We start from the raw sequence: 22,238 nt of genomic DNA, 5'->3' as shown, positions 1-22,238 counted from the left end.
CAGCTCCAGAGGCAGGCCTGGAGTGGAGACCAGGAACAGCAGAAAGAGAGAGGAGAAGGAGCGGAAAGGAAAGTAAGAAAGGAACTGGAACAGAGGAGAAAGGAAGCAAGAAACACAAAGAAAGGCCCAGAGACACGAAGGCAGAAGGAACCCCATATGCCCAGGAGATACAGGGTGAAGGGTTGGCAGAGCAGGGTACCGGAACCCAAATTGGTGGAGGCGACTAATCCTCAGCCAAAACCGGAGGTTGTGACCACATCTTGGTGCGACCCCTCACTACATCCACCAGGAAAGCATACCACATAGGGTCAGGGAAACCGGAGAGAGGTTTCGCCAACAGAAGGCCCGAGGAAGCTGGACAAAGGTGGGTCACTGGTGGGGACGGCCAGAGAAAGGAAAGGAAGGGAGTCCTGTGCCACGCTCTGGAATTGCCTGGGAGTTGGTCGAGTCCCTTGCCTGGTGGACGCAGCATGACTTGGGCGGTCCTAACTGCGCACAAGTGACCTGATAAAGAACTGTGAGTAAAGCATTGAAAACTGCAACTGCACGCCTCTGTGATTCCTCGCCGCACCAGCACCATTAGCACTGGGATGCTCACACCACCACTACCATCATCTACACTAGCTGCCCTGAGGTAATACTTCTCCCGTGGGGAGTTATCCCATTCTTGGCTGCGCATACAACATCAGCCTCAGCGGTCTGCAGCGCAGCGGCGGTCCCCACTGACCGCAATCCACGGGTGGCGTAGTCGAACATTTGTTACAACATTAAGACTGCCACTGGTTTGACCACCCTGGGCACGGACCGGGTCACCGCCACACGGAGACTACGACCCCCAGCATCCTACAACAGGCCCGGTTCCAGGTTCCCCTGCACAGCACAGGCCCAGGGGGCGCGTCACAGTCACTGTGTACATACATTACATTACTGATCCTGTACTGATCCTGAGTTACATCCTGTACTATACTCCAGAGCTGCACTCACTATTCTGCTGGTGCAGTCACTGTGTACATACATTACATTACTGATCCTGTACTGATCCTGAGTTACATCCTGTATTATACTCCAGAGCTGCACTCACTATTCTGCTGGTGCAGTCACTGTGTACATACATTACATTACTGATATTGTACTGATCCTGAGTTTCATATTGTATTATACTCCAGAGCTGCACTCACTATTCTGCTGGTGGAGTCACTGTGTACATCCATCACATTACTTATCCTGTACTGATCTACTGTTGGAGTGATATACAGGATATAACTCATTACGAAGTACAGGATAAGTAGTGTAATTTATGTACACAGTGACTGTGTAAGGGTGTGACAAGGACGGTCATATGCCTCTCCCCTTGAAGATAACATTATGCAGTTTTATTGTGCGTAAAACCTTATAGGCACTAGGGTACGCAGTTAATGTAATGTAATGTAAAGAATGTATGATGTTCTTTATATATATAACACATAGGGAAAGTTTAAGGTTAAGTATAGAACACAGGTATAGATACAACATTAGATATAGATAAGGAATGGGAAAGTGCAGTGATGGGCCGTATAGAATCAGGAAGTAGATAGGTACAGGTTAAGAAATAGCTAATGTGTTCAGGAACAGCTACAGTGAGAGAGGGGCAGGGCCAGTTAACAAGAGGAACACTTCCTGATTTCGAGTCAGTCAGACTCAGCATGAGAGATTAGATGGAGAAATAGCAGGAGTCAGAGATCTGAGGGCACAAGGAGCCCAAGCTGTTCAGCAGCAAGAGAACGTCAGCATAAACCCGGAGTGGACATTCCTGGAACGTCCGGGGCCTACTGTCCAGCTGAGGCACTGAGAAGCGTACCTCAATATATTCCTACGAGAGTAAGTCGGATGAGAAATCGTATAGGGGAGTTGGGTCAGGACTCTTGGAATCTGCAGAGCCGGATGGAGTTCTCCAGGGGCCAGAGACGCCAGACCAGGAAAGGATAGCTCAGGTCAAGTGAACAGCGGGCATCAGAACGTGCTGTGCTATGGACTTTGAAAACTGAAAAGTTTGTTCCTAATACTGCATGTATTATTATTAAATTGGACAGTTAAGTAAACTTCTTTATTATAAAACAAATTGGATGTCCCTTAATATGTGTGCAGCAGTTCTTGAAGTTGAAGAATCGGAGACAGCAGAGGCCTACGACCAAAATGTGAGTGTTACGCACCACACGTATAGCACAGGAGAATCGGGACACCATTTATTTGTAGGGTGCTAGGGTATGGGAACACAGCATCCCCTCGTCCATGACTACCGTCCTGCATACCTTACAACTGCACCAGAAGAATAGTGAACGAATATGCAGCACAATGGAAAAAGCAAGTTTGTCGCAGTGATGAGAAGTTACAACCTTGATGCCTTTCTTGAAAAAGCTATGGGTACTTGATTTCTGTACATTACATTACTTATCCTGTGCTGATCCTGAGTCACATCCAGTATTATCCTCCAGAGCTGCACTCACTATTCAGCTGGTGCAGTCACTGTGTACATACATTACTGATCCTGTACTAATCCTGAGTTACATCCTGTATTATACTCCAGAGCTGCACTCATTATTCTGCTGGTGGAGTCACCGTGTATATACATTACATTACTTATCCTGTATTATCCTGCAGGGCTGCACTCACAATTCTACTGGTGGAGTCACTGTATTTTAGCGCAATTAGAAACATGGAGCTTTATGACAAAATATCAATATTTTAATAAAGACAAATATCATAAAAACAATACTCAAATGACACAAAAGGAGACAGGATTACAAAGCACCAGATGCCCTGGTGACATTTGAACAGATAACCAGAAATGCAATAGGTATAGAATGTATATCCTACTCTGAACGTACAGGGATGCTGAATGGAGCATGAGCAAAGCATGGGCAAAGCACAGGTCTCTAATAACTGTGAAACTACTCCAGTAATTGCCATAATAGACCCATTTGTTGAGCAGTTATGACCAAAGTGCTTGTGCATAGCTACATAGTAAATATAAATATTGCACCCTTACCCATAAACCATAGAAGTAGGAGAACCGTTAGTAGGGGATAAGAAAAACCCCAACGCGCGTTTCGCATACACAGTGTGTTGTTTCCTCAAGGGAAATAGGTTGTAGGACCTTTCACAGGCTTTTTTACCTCTAGAACCCTTGGTCACATGGTCCCTCTGGACCAATGACAGCCAGGTATATTGGCCCATGCGCTCCCTGCCTACGCAGCCCACAGCATTCAAGGAAGGCTGTGCCTGGCTGGAAAAGCAAGGCAGGTTGTCAGGGTCCCGGGCATGCACAGACACCCATCTAGATGCCAGGAGCAGTGCGGGGGCATGGACACCGGAGCACACACGTGCACACTATAAGCCAGCATAGAAAGGATAAGGAGAACACATGATACAAATGTGAGACACCATAAAACATTGGAAACTTATTACAAAACACTGCAAGACATATATGTAAAAACACAGTGGTATACTATATTACAGGGATTGCAGTTCTGTATTTGATTGTATTTCCATCCATATGTATCCATATTGGAAAATGTCCAGAATCAATCGGAGGCTTGAGATGGTAACAGAAGATAGGATAATATATCAGCTGTGAAAGGAAAAGGCCAAATGACAAGAAGAGAAAATTAGAAGACAATATAACTAATAATAATAAAAATCAATTAAAAATACCATAAGGGCTATGCATTTAGAGAAAAGAGGTGAAACTCAAAGATTCATTCAGGTCAGTGGGGGTTATAGTTTGCAGCTCTATAATCCATGCCATCTCTCTATGAGCCAGGATTTTCTTGATGTTATCCCCACGTATCCATACATGGATGATATTGATGCCGCGAACCATGAAGCACTTAGGGTTACTGTCATGGTACATTCTAAAGTGTTGCGGCACCGTCTTTAGTGTTGTTGTTTCCATGCTGTACCAATATCTCTTACATGCTATCTGACTCTTAGCCGTAATTCCCTAGATGTGAGTCCTATGTAGTATGTTTTCCCGCATCCACATATTGCATAGTTAACAACATAGGCACTGCCACACAAGATATGATGGTTTATTTTATATTGGCGATTCCCAGAGGTAGATGTAAACATAGTGCAGTAGAGAGACATTGGTGCAGGCCAGAGAGTGGCCGCATGGAAAACACCCATTGGTAGGCCCTCTGGACCCAAAAGGGTTTGATTTGGGTGGAATATAATGACTTTTAACTAAGATGTCTCTAAGATTCTTACATAATTTCGGCATCATTAGAGGAGACACTGAAAGATGTAAACTTTAGGAAGGTTCAGTACGTAACACAAACCAATGTTTTTGGTCCCCCAATCCTGATTATATGTGGAGATGAATCTTAATTGTCCATGTCCAAAGTTCCGTTTTATTTTTGAGTTTAGCAACTGGCAACACGGGGTCAGCTTTGCTCATTTATATGCGTGTTTGATGCATCTTTTGCTGTAACCCCTCTCAGCAAATCTGGGCTCTCAAATTTTTCATCAAATGAGCATATCCTCTTCATTCTGAGGAATTGACTAACTGGGAAAGCCTTCACAGTAGAAAAATTATGGGCAGACTCTGCATGAAGTAATGAGTTTACTGATGAACTCTTTCTATATACTGTACATTTTTTTGTAGGCAGACCTGTTGGTCTACTTCATTGGTAAGGTCAAGAAAATCTATCACACGAGCATCATGTTTGAAGGTCAATTTAATGTTTAATGGATTCTGATTGACTTGTCCATGAATCGCTCCAGTTTGGTCACTGTGATCAATAAATCATCGATGTATCTCAATCAGCATTGCACATGGTCAGCGGCCTGTGCCCCTGCATCACCAAACAAACCACGCTCCCAGTATACCAGGAACAGGTTTGCCTATGCGGGCGCACAGGCCGTACCCATGGCAGTGCCACATTTCTGTCAACTTTGGGGAGTAGATAGAAAGTCAGAATCTTGAGGTATTTGACCATGAGAGCCTCAAATACTTGTTTGGTAATAATAGCTGCATTGACAATGTTGCTGGTTATCATTTGGGATAGTCAATCCCTGTCAGTTTATGGAGTGGGAGAGGCTTTCTTTTTTTAGATTAGACTACTGCACTGTGCCTGGAGTTAAGACTAATATTTCCAGAATGCAAATACTGGTGTAGTTCAAACTTGTAGAATTGTGAATGCAACTCTGGAGTACAATACAGAATGTATCTCAGATTCCGTAAGAGATAAGTTATCTAATGTATTTACAATTTGGCTCTATTTTATATGTTTATACATTTTTCTCTGTCAACTGGTAAATGGTGTTCAAAGGTGGACATACACTTTAAATAGGTTGTCCACTAATCCTACATTGATTGCCAATCCTATTGATTTGAATAGGAAGTGGATGTGCAGTACCCCGCCGCAGACAGTACAAGTAAGTACTTCTGACCGGCCCGGATAACATCTGATCGGCGGGGGTACCGGGTGTCAGACCCGAGGCGATCAGGCATTGATGGCCTATCCTAAGGGTAGACCATCAATGTACAAGTAGTGAACACCCTCTTTAAGAAATTAAAAACTCTATGGCTGATGAATGGCTAATAATGCGAAAGTGATTTTATTCGGATTAATAAAAGAACTCACCATCTCTGAATGTCTACATTTTCAACATTGAACTAAAACAAAGCAAAAAATATATATATTATTCCCTCGTGGTCTTTGAAGTGTCCTGCAGGTTTGATCCACTGCTCATTTTTCAGTTGATCAATGTATGCAATGATTTTTGCTTAGCAACATTTCTTTCTCCTTGTATACTACTCACCACTGCAGAGTACCCGTGTTCCTGTGCTCCAGCTGAGCCTTGCCTCTTATTCAATGATCCTAAACAGAGAAGAAATTATTCTTAGTCATCCAATTCTCAATATTATCTGACATATTTGCTCTTTATCTAACAGAATTAAAGAGGATCTGTGAGCAACCTATTTACAGGTGCTTCTCACAAAATTAGAATATCATCAAAAAGTTAATTTATTTCAGTTCGTTAATACAAAAAGTGAAACTCATAATATAGAGTCATTACAAACAGAGTGATCTATTTCAAGTGTTTATTTCTGTTAATGTTGATGATTATGGCTTACAGCCAATGAAAACACAAAAGTCATTATCTCAGTAAATTAGAATAATTAACAAAAACACCTGCAAAGGCTTCCTACGCATTTAAAAAGGTATCATAGTCTATTTCAGTAGCCTTCACAATCATGGGGAAGACTGCTGACTTGACAGATGTCCAGAAGGCAGTCATTGACACATTCCACAAGGAGGGTAAGCCACAAAAGGTCATTGCTAAAGAAGGTGGCTGTTCACAGAGTGCTGTATCCAAGCATATTAATGGAAAGTTGAGTGGAAGGAAAAAGTGTGGTAGAAAAAGGTGCACAAGCAACCGGGATAACCGCAGCCTTGAAAGGATAGTTAAGAAAAGGCCATTCAAAAATTTTGGGGAGTTTCACAAGGAGTGGACTGCTGCTGGAGTCATTGCTTCAAGAGCCACCACACACAGACGTATCCAGGACATGGGCTACAAGTGTCGCATTCCTTGTGTCAAGCCACTCATAACTAGTGTTGAGCCACCCCTGTAGTGTTCGAGTTCGGTTCGTCGAACACGCGTATGTTGGCCGAACTTTTCGTCTAACTGTTCGTCGAACACCTTCAAACACCGTTAAAACCAATGGCAGGCAAACAAAAACACATAGAAAACACCTTCAAAGGTGTCCAAAAGCTGACAAACTGCTCAGAAGACACAACTAACACATGGAAAAGTGACAAGTACATATAGTCATGCGAAAAGAGGTGGAGGAGTAAAAGGAGGGGGAGACACAGATATAGACATGTCATGCCCTTCTAAAACCCAAAAAGTGCGAAGCCGACACGGCCAGTCCGTTCCTGCCCGTGCGACCTCCGTGTCGCCGGGTTTGTGCCAGAGCTGCGGTGGACCCTGACGGCCAGCCTCCCTCTCTCAATACTGGTGCCTGTCCGATGGTGGGTCGAGCCCCCCCACGGTTGGGGGGGAGTAACATCTGCAGAAGAAAGACCATCTTCCAGCCAAACTAAGATGTCTACTTCTTTTCATGGACAATGTGATACGATCCCTTTCTTACGGACGCGCCCATCGCTACAAATTCCAGATGAGGCACAAAAACAGCAGGTGCTTCAACGTATATCAAGTGCTCCTTCAAGTGGGCTCTCCTCCACCTCAACTTCAACATCACAAATACTCCAGTCCTCAGAGGTGTCACCCCAATCGCACTTGCTTCCTCACAGCTCCCAAGTCTCCAGCTGCCCGTCTGAGTATGGGGTAACGCAAATGGTTGAGTCTGCACAGCTGTTTACTCATACTATAGCCTGGGAAACGGAGGTCTGCTCCAGAGCTTCTGTTAATCCAGACGAGGAAATGATCTGCACTGATGACCAGAATCTTTAAGAGTCGGATCCAGGACCAGATGAAGAAGGTTCTGAGCATAATGTAGACCCTCGTTCCCAAACTGTAACTCCTGTTGGTGGAGACAATGATGAAGACGATGATGAGACTCAAATACCTGATTGGAGCGACAACTTGACTTTTCGGTCAGGGCAGGGAGAGGTTGGCTCTGAGGACGACGGGTGTGAGAACACACAGGGTGATGATGACGAGGTTGGAGATCCCACTTACTGTCAACCCACAGTCAGCCAGTCGATGAGGTCAGCAGAGGAGGTGGAGGAGGATGTGGCTAGCCCAGGGGATGGGGATGACTCGGTACCCGGGCCTTTGCCTGGCCTTTGGGATGTCGCGGTGGTCAGCTCCCGGGCCCGTACCCTGGGGTCAGTCTTTAAAAGGGTGGATAATTGTTAATTTTATAAGAGCTCGTGACGCCACCTGTGGTATCTGGTGAGAAGCACCAGTGCTGTAGTAGTCCACTGAGGCCGGTGATAAGGCAGCTTGATGGTATAGCTCCCCACAGGTGGAGCTAGGCCTCAGAAAAGCGTATGCAGGGGGAATGCAGGACAGGCGAGACCCAGCTGGGTCAGAGAGAAAACGGGAACGGACACGGTAGTCACTTCAGTACCTTTTACTGGTGGAAATTCAGGCACATCACGGAGCACTGTAGGGTGAAGGGTGCATATCAGGATCCTCCCGAATGAGCGGGTGTAGGGCCTCCTGTTTCTTGCCTCTGCGTAGTAAGTTTCTGATCTGCCTGGAGCTAGGCCTAACTTTGTCTCTGTCCTGCGCTGGCTGACATCGTGGTAGGGCCTTGTCTTGGAGTTCACGCTCCCAGTATGCGGGACCTAAGCGTCTCCTGGCTCTGTTACGTATCAGCACCTTAGCGATCCTGGGACTTGTAGTTCTCCAGGGATTCCGTTTATGCCTTACTGGATCATAGAGATCCCGGTAAGCTCGGATCCGGTGTCCTGTAAATTCTTCGGGGTGAGCTGGTTAAGCTCCTCTGCCCCCTATGTACTAACTCTCCACTCGCCTTCGGCCTACTCGGGCCCTCACTAGGCTATACACACTAACGGCAGCTTGCCGTACTTCACCGATCTTATAGCGTCGGCACACCTTAAGCTCTAACTGGGCTCCCTGAATCTAGCTAACAGGAGCCTCGTGCTCCACTGCTGAACTATTAACTGAGTTCTCTAGACTAGACTGAGCTCCACTGCAGACTGACCTCTCTTAGGCTTCTCTACTGCAGGAACTCTTCAGAGGAACTGAACTGCCTAGCTCCACCTTCCCTATTTATATCCCTAATGGGCTCGCTCTGCTGGTCTGAGGTGGAAGGTGGAGATGTGTGAATGTTTATGGGGGCCTCTTGTGGAGGATTCCATCAATGCACTCTTCTAGGATCTGTGATACCAAGCGCAGCTGGGTGTCACAGATGCTATTGACGACGAGGTTAGGTTGCGCCTTCCTGGACAGAGACGGAGTACTGGAAGCACGTCAACAACTGCATCCTCAACCACAATTCTGCCTCTGACCACAAGTCGTAGTGGCTCTTCAGGTCGCATGGGCTCTAAGCCTTGCATAGCCTGGGTATTTTTTCAGATCGAAAAGGATGACCCAACTCGTGTTATCTGTAATATTTGTCACCAAAAGCTAAGTAGAGGCCAAAAAATCCATAGTTTGAGTACTTCATGCATGAACCGTCACCTGGATATGAAGCATAAGTTGCAGTGGGAAGCTCACTGTGCTACAACCTAGCGGGCCGTGCCAACCACCGTCTGCCCCATCTTGTGCATCCGCGGCCTCTTCATCCTCTGTGACTGGGGGGACAGCAGTCACACATGTTTTTGGACGCAGACCTGCCACCTCTTTACCCGCAACAGCCAGTGTGATTGGCAGGTCATCATTTCATTTGGAAGTGGAAAGACCAGCTGGTGTTGAGCGCTCTCCGACATCGAGAGCACCACCTTTGGATCAAGGCAACCTTACTTTTCCGCCTGCATCTTCCTCACAGACCGGCAAGTTTGCCGGGGACACCCTACTCAACCCCGTCTAAGCACAACAGCCAGCCCTCGGTCCCTCAGATGTGGACAAGTAAAAGACCATTTCCTCCTAGCCATGACAAAGCTAAGAGGTTGAATTTCACCATCTGCAAGCTGTTGGCTACAGAAATGCTGCCTTTCCGCCTGGTGGACACAGAGGATTTTCGAGACCTTATGTCCGTCGCAGTGCCCCTGTACCAGATGCCCAGTCGGCACTACTTCTCAAAGAAAGGTGTGCCTGCGCTCCACCAGCATGTAGCACACAACATCACCGTTTCTTTGAGAAACTCTGTGTGTGACAGGGTGCATTTCACCACAGACACTTGGGCGAGTAGGCATGGACAGGGGCGTTACATGTCGCTGACTGGGCACTGGGTAACCATGGTGACAGCAGGACAAGGGGCTGCTGTCCAAGTCTTGCCGTCCCCACGAGTTGTACGTCAATCCTCTTTATCTAGAAGTTCCTCCACTGCTTCTGCCTCCTCAACCTCCTCTCGGTACTCCACCTGCACCCAAAGCCTGCCTGGTAATGCCACCCGCTTTCTAACTGCGCAGAAGGAATCCTGCACACCTCCTTACTATGCTGGCGGCAGGGCTCAACGGCATCAGGTGGTGTTTACTTTGAAATGTCTGGGAAATGTGAGTCACACAGCTGAGAAGTTGCGGTCAGCTCTGGAGACCCAGTATCATGAATGGTTGTCTCCACTGGACCTGCAACCAGAGAAGGCCATGTGCGACAATGCTGCAAACCTGGATGCGGCCCTTCGCTGGGGCAATGTCACACACGTGCCTTGTATGGCTCACGTGTTGAAAAGGTTGTCCATCAATTTTTAGCCCACTATCCCGGACTAGATGGCCTTCTGCAGATGGCACGGTCGCTGTGTGCTCACTTCCGCCGTTCGCATCCCGCAGCTCAACGACTTACCTCTCTACAGAAGTCGTTGGGCCTGCCAGTTCACCGGCTGAAATGCAATGTACTGACACGGTGGAATTCAACTCTGCACATGTTGCAGCGACTGTGGCAGCACTGACAAGCCCTGGTGCAATACGTTCTGACGTATAGCCTGGGCCAATGAGATCCAGAGGTGGGGCAAATCACGCTGCAGGAGTGGTCTCAGATCAGGGACCTATGAAGTTGACGCGCCCCCCTGGGCCGTGGGGTACCCAGAGCCGGGCCGGTAGACGCTGGGGGTTGTAGTCACTGTGGCGGCGACCCGGTCCATGACCCAGGGCGGTCAATCCAAGGGTAATTTGTATATATGGGTTTTATAATGTCCGACTACGCCACCTGTGGAGTGCGGCCAAAGGTGCCGCCGCTGCGGAAGGGTCCTCTGAAGCTGGTGGTTTTGCAGCAATGGTATTATTACTCCCCACTGGAAGAGTGTAGCTTCAGGACAGTGTGGGTGGATGATGGTGGTTGTAGTGCAGGGAGTCAGTAATGAACACAGAGTCCGTGTGATGCAGTCTCAAGATCTTTACTCACAGTTGTTGCAGTCCAGATTAGAGGTACCAGAGCAATCTCCCCCGTCATGCTGTGCGTACTCAGTGAGGGGCTCAGTCCACCCCCAGATAGCTCCGGAGTACTTAGCAGGACCCCCTTCTGTGTGTCCTTTCTCTGGCCTTCTCCCTGCACCTCACACCCAGTGACACTTCTATCCGGTATCCTCGGGCCTTGGCGGGCGACGTGTGTTCCGTCCCCTGGGTCCTATGTGGCTACCTTCTTAGTGAGACTGGTGTGGACTTTTGCCTGCAGTACATGAAATGCTGCAGCCTCCAGTTTCTAGTTGAGGGACCAGTTCCCCTTATCTGGCCTGACCCCTCTACCTCCTGGTAGCAGCGGGCGTACGGGTGGCCTTCTGCACGGCCCGTACCCCTAGGGTCCCTTTGGTTCCTAAAGCCTTCCTGCTCCCACTCCTCTCTTCTCTCCTTCAGTCCTGGGCCTCCCAGGCTAGGCCCGCCTCCGGAGCAGAGCTCATGCAGAGCCTCTGTTCCTGTCACTTCTCCTCCTCTGACTGGCTTGCTCTTTCTAAGATGGCTTCCTATTTATACTCTCCCTGTCATGTGCTCCCCTAAGCTGCTCCCCTAAGCACCCACTGCATAGGACCCTCCCGCCAGCTAGGGACCTGGGACTGTACTCTCCCTTAGGAGCAATCTCGCCCTACCCCCACTGCGGGTATGTGTTGGATGCAGGTGTTAGGGTCCCGAGCCATACTCCTTCCTTACCTGAGGGTGAGATACCACACCTCTGGGTGAGATGCAGTAACTCTGTGGCAACTGAACCCTCAGGGGCGCCACACACCCTTCTGCACAGTTTTGAAATGGCGACGAAGATGTTTAGTGCTGACGACGATGCCATTATCAGCATGACTATTCTTGTGATTTACATGCTGGAGCACACGTTAAGGTGGTGGGACAAGAGGAGGTGGAGGAAGTTGAGGAGGAGTCGTATGCGGAAGGGATAACATCTCCAAGGTCCAGACGGTCGGCAGCACCATGGGTGGGTGGGGGAGAGGGATTAACCAAGGCGCATGGTAAACAGCCAAACTGTTGAGGAAGGTGCAGGAGCCGAGGAAGAAGTGGAGGACGAACTGGCGATGGGCATGTAAGACTCATCAGATGAGGGAGACCTTGATCACATTTCTGTTGTGCGAGGTTGGGGGGAGAGGGCAGAGGAAGGAAGCATGATTCTTACGTCGCTACCAACACAACAAGAACTTGGTCCTCCTGGATGCGCAAGACACATGAGTGCCTTCTTGCTGCACTACCTGCAACATGACACTCGGATTGTCAGAATTCGAAGTAATCCCGACTACTGGGTTCCCACACTCTTAGATCCCCGGTACAAAAGTAAATTTGCCGAAATAATTCCTGCCATAGAAAGGGATTCACCCATGCAGGAGTATCAGCAGAGGCTGTTGCAGATTCTTACAAGTGCTTTTCCACAAAACACCAGTGGTGCACGTAGTGAATCTCACAGTTCTAACTTGCAAACCGTGGGACTGTCGAGTCTTCATCACTCAAACCATAACAGTAACACAGTATCTGCTGGTAACAGCAATTTTGTGGAATCGTTTCACAACTTTTTTAGACCATCCTTTGCAAGGCCACAGGAGACAAGAAGTCTGACACATAGTCAACGCCTAGAGAGGATGGTACAGGAGTATCTCCAAGTGAACATCGAAGCTATGACTGTGTCACTGGACCCTTGCTCATTTTGGGCTTCCAATCTGGAAAAATGGCCGGAGCTCGCCACTCACGCCTTGGAGATCTTGTCATGCCCTACAGCCAGCGTTCTCTCTGAACATGTGTTCAGCGCTGCTGGTGGTGTGCTGACAGATAAGCGCATGCAGCTGTACACTGAGAATGTAGACAGACTCACGTTCATAAAGATGAACAAATCATGAATCCGCAAGGACTTTTGTACCCCTGTGTCATCCTGGGGAGACTAAAAGCTTGCGGATTTGGTAAAATCACCTCACCAACCGTTTTAAGCAACTCTGGGGCAATTGTTGCCACTTAAGTGTTGTCTGTGCCACAATTTTTGGAAAAAATGGAGACTCTTTTTGGAGTCCCCTTGCTGTGTTTTACGTGACGTTGGCATCGTCAATTCCAGGTGGGTTGGGTCGCTCCCCCCCCCTTTTAACTGTAAGAAACTACATACACTATGGCTTGGGGTAACACAGATGGTTGAGTCTGAAGAGCTGTTTACTCAGAGGTCTGCTCCAAAGCTTCAGTGTCTGCTAGTCAGCGTAGAATTTTTAACTGTATCTAGCCTAGGCAATACTTTGGGCGCAGTAGCCCAGCTGCGAAGCAAGCTGCACCGCCTGTGTATCTAATAAGAATTTTTAAATGCATCTAGCCTAGGCAGACTGTGGGGACCCCCAACCAAACCCAGACGCTCAGCCCCCCTACCGCCCCCCTTTCCTTGACAATACAATAATGTAACTCTTATAACTGGATGGGTGAGGATCGGTCACAGCTTTATTAACTCTTTATACTCATTCCATTAGAAAGGCATTTTATTTCTAAAATAATTCAGCTTGTTGCAGCATGCCCTGGGTCTCCACACTGGAAAGTTGGCCAACAAGTTACATAGTTACATAGTTACATAGTTAGTAAAGCCGAATAAAGACTTGCGTCCATCAAGTTCGACCTGTTAGTTCTGTAATTGATAAAGTTGATCCAGAGGAGGGCAAAAACCCCAAATGATTTAGCCAATCTTCACCTGAGGAAAAATTCCCTCCCGACTCTGAAACCAGCAGTCAGAATAAATCCCTGTATCAACCTACTATTTTATTCTATTTTTAAGTATATGCAGAAATCTGCCTGGTATCTAGAAATGCATCCAGTCCCCGCTTGAACTGGTTTAGTGAATCCGACATTACAGTCTCCTCACTCAGTGAATTCCATATTCTCACTACTCTTACCGTAAAGAACCCCTTCCTATGCTGGTGCTGAAACCTTTTCTCTTCCAGTCTTAGTGAGTGCCCTCTTGTTACCGTAATATCCCTCCTTTTGAACAAATCCCGGGCAAGGTCTCTATACTGTCCCCTAAAATATTTGTACACATTTATTATGTCCCCCCTCAACCTTCTCTTTTCCAGGCTGAATAGTCCTAGTTTTGCCAACCTCTCTGGGTATTGCAGTCCCTCCATTGCCCTTATTAATTTTGTTGCCCTCCTTTGTACCTTTTCAAGCTCATTTATATCCTTTCTATATATTGGGGCCCATAACTGAGCACAGTATTCCAAGTGTGGTCTGACCAGTGCTTTGTACAGTGGAAGAACAATGTTCTCATCCTTTGCAGCTATACCTCTTCTGATACATCCCATTACCCTGTTTGCCCTTACAGCAGCGGCCTGACTTTGGGCACTCCAATTTAGTTTGCTATCAATCAAGATGCCCAAGTCCTTCTCCATCTCTGAATTCCCCAATGGTTTCCAATTCAGTGAGTACTGGTGACTTCCATTTTTCCTTCCCATATGTATGACCTTACATTTCTCCTCGTTAAACCTCATTTGCCATTTAATGCTCCACCTACCCAGCTTATCCAAATCCCTCTGTAAGTCTTCACTATCCTCTTTTGTATTAATTGTTTTACATAACTTTGTGTCATCTGCAAATATTGATATTTTACTATTTATCCCGTTGACTATGTCGTTAATAAAGATATTAAATAAGTGTAACTCTCCAACATGTCCTTTCTATTTCCAGGCCACGGAGGAGCCTGTGTACTCGTGTTCAGGACTCTGACCCCCATCCAACACTCTTAACGCTTGTTCCACTCCGTCCTGGAGTCCTGACAGGAATATGTCCAGTCTAATATCCATTAAGTGAACACCGTCGGGCCGTATGAGGCCTGCTTTATCTCCTTCCAGTTGTCGGTGTTGTATCACTACTAGTGTCGAGCCACCCCCGTAGTGTTCGAGTTCGGTTCGGTTCGTCGAACACCCGTGTGTTCGCCGAACTGTTCGTCGAACTGTTCGTCGAACACCTTCGAACACCATTAAAACCAATGGCAGGCAAACAAAAACACATAGAAACACATAGAAAACACCTTCAAAGGTGTCCAAAAGCTGACAAACTGCTCAGAAGACATAACTAACACATGGAAAAGTGACAAGTACATATAGTCATGCGAAAATAAAAGAGGTGGAGGAGTAAAAGGAGGGGGAGACACAGATATAGGCATGTCATGCCCTTCTAAAATCCAAAAAGTGAGAAGCCGACACGGCCAGTCCGCTCCTGCCCGTGCCACCTCCGTGTCGCCGGGTTTGTGCCAGAGCCGCGGTGAACCCTGATGGCCAGCCCCCCTCTCCCAATACTGGTGCCTGTCCGCTGGTGGGTCGAGCGAGCCCCCCTGTGGTGGAGGCAGCTCTAAGCTTTTTAATTTAAATTGTCTCTCTAATTTGAATGAATACACTTTAAATCCATTTACAAGGATCTATTGGAGGGCAAGTCTCATGCCAGCAGCCGCGTAATTCCAGCTCCAGTAGCGTCCACTAAAGCTGCTGCAGTTAAAAAGCTTTTATAAGGATCGAGCTCGGCTGTCCACCGCAAGGCATCCTACTGCCAGTCCCAGCCCCTATGCCTTGGGGTGCCTCCTGATGCTCTTCACTGAGTATCCCATGGTCCCGAAGCATTTCCTTTGAAAATATTAAGTGTCTAAACTACAGGTGGTGTAGCTTGCTTAACAGCCGGGATAATCCGCTGACTAGCAGACACTGCCACTAGGCACAAAGTATTTCCTGGGCTAGATGCAGTTAAAAAATTGTAATTAGATACTCTCGTTGGATGCTGAGAAAGCATTCCATAGTCTCCTGGCACGCCATATATGATTCTCTTAAAAAGCTTGGGGTAGGGGTCTAGGGGACCCTTTTATAGCCCAAATCACGGCCCTGTATCACAATACGTCACCTAGGCTGAAGATAAATGGAACTGTAGCACCCTGAGGGCTCGGTTGCTACAGAGGTATTGCACCTCACCCAGAGGTGTGATATCTCACTCTCAGGTAAGGATGGAGTGTGGATCAGGACCCGACACCTGCATGCATTACACCACATTGCCGTGGGGCAGGGCGACCAATATGCCTCTGAGATGGGCACGACAGTCCCTTTCCCTGGCTGGAGTGGGGGGAGGGAACACTGAGGAAGGGGAACCCTGTAGTGCAGGAGCAGGGAGGAAGCAGTTCCTGGGTGCATTGAGAAGGGAGTATAAAAGGTGGGCACCATCTTAGTTCAGTGCAGAGAAGTCTGAGCAGAAGTGGCAGGGAGCAGGGGCTCTGCATGAGCTCTGCTCCGGACGCGGGCCTAGTAACAGAGGCCCAGGCCTGGAAGAGGGAGAAGGAAGGAAGAGGAGCGGAGAAGGCTCCAGGAACGAGGAATGAAGGGATCCCAGGGGTGTGGACGGGCGAGTCGCCACCGCACGCCCGAATCCACCTGCGTGGAGGGGTCAGGCCAAAGGGGGAGACCGGTCCCCGAAACTAGTGGAGGCAGGAAATGACCCTCAGCTAGAAACCGGAGGCTGTGACATTTTATGTGGCGCAGCCCCTCGCTACACCCGCTAGGAAGGCACCACATAGGGTCAGGGAAACTGGCGCCAAGTTTACCAAGAGGAGGCCCGAGGCAGCCGGACAGAAGGGTTGGTAAGAAAGGCCAGACAAAGGACACACAAAGGGGGTCCTGTGAAGCGCTCCAAAGTTTTCTGGGAGTTGTCTGAGCCCCTCACCTGGTGAGCACAGTACGACGTGGGCAGCCGTTACCTGCAGACGTGGTCTGGATAATAAGAACTGTGAGTAAAGGCCCTGGACTGCATCACTGACTCCGTGTCGTTACTGCTGCTGCCCTGCACCATCACCCCCATCCTCCGCATACACTGCCCTGAGGCTATACTCCTCCCGTGGGGAGTTATGCTACGCTCTGCTGCACCCACAACACCAGCCTCAGCGGTCTGCCCTGCAGCGGCGGTTCACTCTGACCGCAATCCACGGGTGGCGTAGTCGGACATTTAAACATCAAAACCACATAAATAGTTCCGCCACTGGTTTGACCACCCTGAGCCACGGAACCGGGTCGCCGCCACGAAGACTACAACCACCAGCATCCACCAAAAAGGGTCCGGCTCCGGGTGTCCCAAGGCCCAGGGGGTGCATCAGAACATTTTCATCACCTTTCACAATCACCAATGGGACAAGGCAGGGATGTCCTCTGTCCCCTCTCTTATACATCCTAGTGACGGAGCACCTGCTCTCATCAATTCGCCATAACCCCAATATTAGGTGGATTGAGGTGGGAGGCACCGAGTACAAGTGCTCTCTATTTGCTGATGATGTCCTAGTATATATCACTCAATCACATATATCCATCCATGCTGTTATGGCTGAAATAGATCACTTTGTTACATGGTCAAATTTTAAAATCAATGCAGCGAAGTCTGAGGCCCTCGATGTCTCCCTCCCCAAATCCATATAGGATTCCATCCAGTCCAACTTTCCCTTTGCCTGGCCCTCACAGGGTATCAAATACTTAGGAATTCCTATTCATAGAGACCTCTCCCATCTATGTTATCTTAATTTTGGGCCTTTTATTGAACAACTCCATACAGACCACGGTTGGCAAGTTAGAACTGTAAGATTCACTACATGAACCACTGGTGTTTTGTGGAAAAGCACATGTACACTGCGCTCCAAATTATTATGCAAAAAGTGTTTAGGAGTGATAAGGGAAGAATTTGTTTGTTTGTCAGTTAAACTCATTGATGGTGATGTGTGTCAGGGCTCTTTATATCACTGTAAGCAATTGCAGACACCTGTGCTAATTAGTTTGGCAGGTGTGTCCAATGAAAGGCAAGACTACTTAAGAAGGCTGTCTCACATTATTAAGCAGCCTACATTTTCTGCCAAAATGGGAAAGAAAAAGGATGTGTCGGCTGCTGAGAAGCAACAAATTGTGGAGTGTTTAGGTCAAGGCATGACTACAATCAACATTGTGCGATGATCAGGATGAAGTGTCTTGGCAATCAAGAAGTATGTAGCTGATTCACAGTACACACGTGTGCGTGCTGATAAGGGCAAATTGAGGACTCTTTCCTACAGGCAATTACCTCAGGTTGAAAGAGCAGCGGCAAAAAAGCCTTGTCATAGCAGCAGACAAGTTTTTGAAGCTGCTTGTGCCTCCAACGTCCCCCGAACAACAAGATGCAGGGTCCTTCAGAGGTTTGCAGCTGTGCATACGCCATCCTGTCGACCTCCTCTATCCACTTCACACAAGCAGAAACGGCTCCAGTGGGCCAAACATTACATGAAGACTGATTTTAAAACTGTTTTGTTCACGGATGAGTGCCGTGCAGCGCTCGATGGTCCAGATGGATGGAGTGGAGGATGGCTGGTTGATGGACACCCCACGCAAACACGGCTACAGCGCCAACAAGGAGGAGGTGGAGTAATGTTTTGGCCTGGAATCATGGGGAGAGAGATTGTCGGCCCCTTTAGGATCCCTGAAGGCGCTAAAGATGAACTCCATAATGTATGTGGATTTTCTCAAACAGCACTTCCTGCCATGGTTCAAGAAGAAGAACCGTGTATTTCACAGCAAGATCATTTTTCTGCATGATAATGCACCATCTCATGCTGCACATAAAACATCTGCATCTCTGGCTGATATGGGCATAAAAGGGGACAAACTTATGGTGTGACCCCCATGCTCCCCTGACCTGTACCCCATTCAGAACCTTTGGAGCATCATTAAAAGGAGTGTCTATGATGGCGGGAGGCAGTTCACATCTAAGCAACAGCTCTGGGAGGGTATTCTGTCCTCATGCAAAACAATTGAAGCAGAAACCATCCAAAACCTGACAAATTCAATGGACGAGAGAGTTCAGAAGCTCCTTTCGAACAAGGGGTCCTATGTGAAAATGTAACATCACCTAGAATAAAGTTTTGAGTTGAAAACTGTTTGATTTCAGTTTCTAACAACCTGCTAATGCTTATAATTTCAAAAATGACCATTTTTTTGGTCTTTATTAAAATGAAAAGGTTGATCGAAAAGTTTGGGGGATCTAAGAGTGTGGCAACCCAGTAGTCATGATTACTTCGAATTCTGACAATATGAGGGTCATGCTGCAGGTAGTGCAGCAAGAAGGCACTTATGTGTCTTGTGCATCTCGGAGCCCCAAAATTATTTTCCGGGCTAGATGCAGCCTAATAGGATGGCCTAATAGGATCAGTGCTGCACACTGCTACAAAGCCCAAATTATTTTCCAGTCAAGATACAGATAAACATGATTAGTAATTTTAAATCTGGTGGAGCTTATTATAGATGGCCTAATAGAATCAGTGCTGCACACTGCTACAAAGCCCAAATTATTTTCCAGCCAAGATGCAGATAAACATGATTAGTAATTTGAAAGCTTAAAACGGTTGGTAGGGTGATTTTAACCAATCATCAAGCTTTTACTCTCCCCAGGATGACACAGGGGTACAAAAGTCGTTTCGGATCCATGATTTGTTCATCTTTATGAACGTGAGTCTGTCTACATTATCAGTGGAGAGCCGCGTGCACACCACCAGCAGCGCTGAACACACGTTCAGACAGAACGCTGGCTGCGGGGCATGACAAGATCTCCAAGGCGTAAGTGGCTAGCTCCGGCCATTTATCCAGATTGGAAGCCCAAAAAGAGCAAGGGTCCAGTGACACAGTCGTGGCTTCAATGTTTACTTGGAGATACTCCTGTACCAACGTCTCTAGGCGTTGACTATGTGTCAGACTTCTTGTCTCCTGTGGCCTTGCAAAGGATGGGCTAAAAAAGTGGTGAAATGATTCCGCAAAATTGATGTTACCAGCAGATACTGTGGTTCTGTTACGGTTTGAGTGCTGAACACTTGACGGTCCCACGGTTGGCAAGTTGGAACTGTGAGATTCACTACGTGCACCACTGGTATTTTGTGGAAAAGCACATGTAAGATTCTGCAACAGTCTCTGTTGATACTCCTTCATGCGTGCATCCCTTTCTATGGCAGGGATAATTTCTGCAAATTTACTTTTGTACCGGGGATCTAACAGTGTGGCAACCCAGTAGTCAGGATTATTTCTAATTCTCACAATTCGAGGGTCATGTTGCAGGTAGTGCAGCAAGAAGGCACTCATGTGTGTTGTGCATCCAGGAGCACCAAGTCCCTGTTGTGTTGGTGGCGAGGTAACAATCATGCTTCCTTCCTCTGTCCTCTCCCCCCAACCTCGCACAACAGAAATGTGATCAAGGTCTCCCTCATCTGATGAGTCTTCCACAAGTTCATCCTCCACTTCTTCCTGGGCTCCTGCACCTTCCTCACTAGTTTGGCTGCTACCATGCGCCCTGGTAAAACCATCTCCCCCACCCTCACATGCCTGCAGCCTTGGTGCTGCCGACCGTCTGGACCTTGCAGATGTTAGCCCTTCCGCATACAACTCCTCCTCCTCTACTTCCTCCACCTCCTCTTGTGCCACCACCTGACTCTGAATTCTGTTTAACATGTGCTCCAGCATGTAAATCACCGGAATAGTCATGCTGATAATGGCATCGTCAGAACTAAACATCTTCGTCGCCATTTCAAAACTGTGCAGAAGGGTGCATAGGTCCCTGATCTGAGACCACTCCTCCAGCGTGATTTGCCCCACCTCTGAATCTCGTTGGCCCAGGCTATACGTCAGAACGTTTTGCACCAGGGCTTGTCGGTGCTGCCACAGTCGCTGCAACATGTGCAGAGTTGAATTCCACCGGGTAGGCACATCGCATTTTAGCCGGTGAAGTGGCAGGCCCAACGACTTCTGTAGAGATGTAAGTCACTGAGCTGCGGGATGCGAACGGCGGAAGTGAGCACACAGCGACCGTGCCCTCTGCAGAAGGCCATCTAGTCTGGGATAGTGGGCTAAAAATTGCTGGACAACCAGGTTCAACACGTGAGCCATACAAGGCACGTGTGTGACATTGCCCCGGCGAAGGGCCGCACCCAGGTTTGCAGCATTGTCGCACACGGCCTTCCCTGGTTTCAGGTCCAGTGGAGACAACCATTCATGAAATTGATTCTCCAGAGCTGACCACAACTCCTCAGCTGTGTGACTCACATTTCCCAGACATTTCAATGTAAAAACCGCCTGATGACGTTGAGCCCTACTGCCAGCATAGTAAGGAGGTGTGCAGGATCCCTTCTGCGCAGTTAGAAAGCTTGTGGCATGACCAGACAGGCTTTGGGTGCAGGTGGAAGACCGAGAGGAGGTTGAGGAGGCAGAAGCAGTGGAGGAACTTTGACATAAAGAGGATTGACGCACAACTCGTGGGGACGGCAAGACTTGGACAGCAGCCCCTTGTCCTGCTGTCACCATAGTTACCCAGTGCCCAGTCAGCGACATGTAACGCCCCTGTCCATGCCTACTCGTCCAAGTGTCTGTGGTGAAATGCACCCTGTCACACACAGAGTTTCTCAAAGAAGCGGTGATGTTGTGTGCGACATGCTGGTGGAGCGCAGGCACACCTTTCTTTGAGAAGTAGTGCCGACTGGGCATCTGGTACTGGGGCACTGCGACGGACATAAGGTCTCGAAAATCCTCTGTGTCCACCAGGCGGAAAGGCAGCATTTCTGTAGCCAAGAGCTTGCAGATGGTGAAATTCAACCTCTTAGCTTTCTCATGGCTAGGAGGAAATGGTCTTTTACTTGTCCACATCTGAGGGACCGAGGGCTGGCTATTGTGCTTAGACGGGGTTGATAAGGGTGTCCCCGGCAAACTGCCGGTCTGTGAGGAAGATGCAGGCGGACATGTTAGGTTGCCTTGATCCAAAGGTGGTGCTATCGATGTCGGACAGCGCTCAACACCAGCTGGTGTTACCACCTCCAAAGAAAATGATGGCCTGCCAATCACGCTGGCTGTTGCGGGTAAAGAGGTGGCAGGTCTGCGCCCCAAAACAGGTGTGACTGCTGTCCCCCCAGTCACAGAGGATGAAGAGGCCGCGGATGCACAAGATATGGCAGACGGTGGTGGGCCCGGCCGGCTAGGCCGCATTGTAGCACACTGAGCTTCCCACTGCAACTTATGCTTCATGTCCATGTGCCGGTTCATGCATGAAGTACTCAAACTATGTATTTTTTGGCCTCTACTTAGCTTTTGCTGACAAATGTTACAGATAACACGAGTTGGGTCATCTTTATCGATCTGAAAAAATGCCCAGGCTATGCAAGGCTTAGCACCCATGCGACCTGAAGAGCCACCACGA

At 48.1% G+C, this 22,238-nt stretch overlaps 1 long non-coding RNA gene across 2 annotated transcripts in view; it reads right to left on the bottom strand.

The window, feature by feature from the left end:
* Nucleotides 1–2,699: 2,699 nt before the first annotated feature.
* LOC141173081 (uncharacterized) overlaps nt 2,700–22,238 on the bottom strand; it is a 35,791-nt gene continuing 16,252 nt past the window's right edge. Inside the window, exons 3-5 of one of the 2 annotated variants that reach the window (XR_012252581.1) lie at nt 5,803–5,861; nt 5,625–5,656; nt 2,700–3,607 (exon numbers count right to left, since the gene is read on the bottom strand). This is a non-coding gene — a long non-coding RNA (uncharacterized lncRNA). The remainder of the gene's footprint in view (nt 3,608–5,624; nt 5,657–5,802; nt 5,862–22,238) is intronic. The other variant, XR_012252582.1, reaches the window with a different exon arrangement.

This window comes from Phyllobates terribilis, unplaced genomic scaffold (assembly GCF_046119375.1).
Source record: "Phyllobates terribilis strain yellow unplaced genomic scaffold, ASM4611937v1 Scaffold_12__6_contigs__length_324123572, whole genome shotgun sequence".
Classification (NCBI taxonomy): Eukaryota; Metazoa; Chordata; class Amphibia; order Anura; family Dendrobatidae; genus Phyllobates; species Phyllobates terribilis.
The sequence above is the reverse complement of the archived record's forward strand: the minus strand, read 5'-3'. Positions and strand labels throughout refer to the sequence as shown.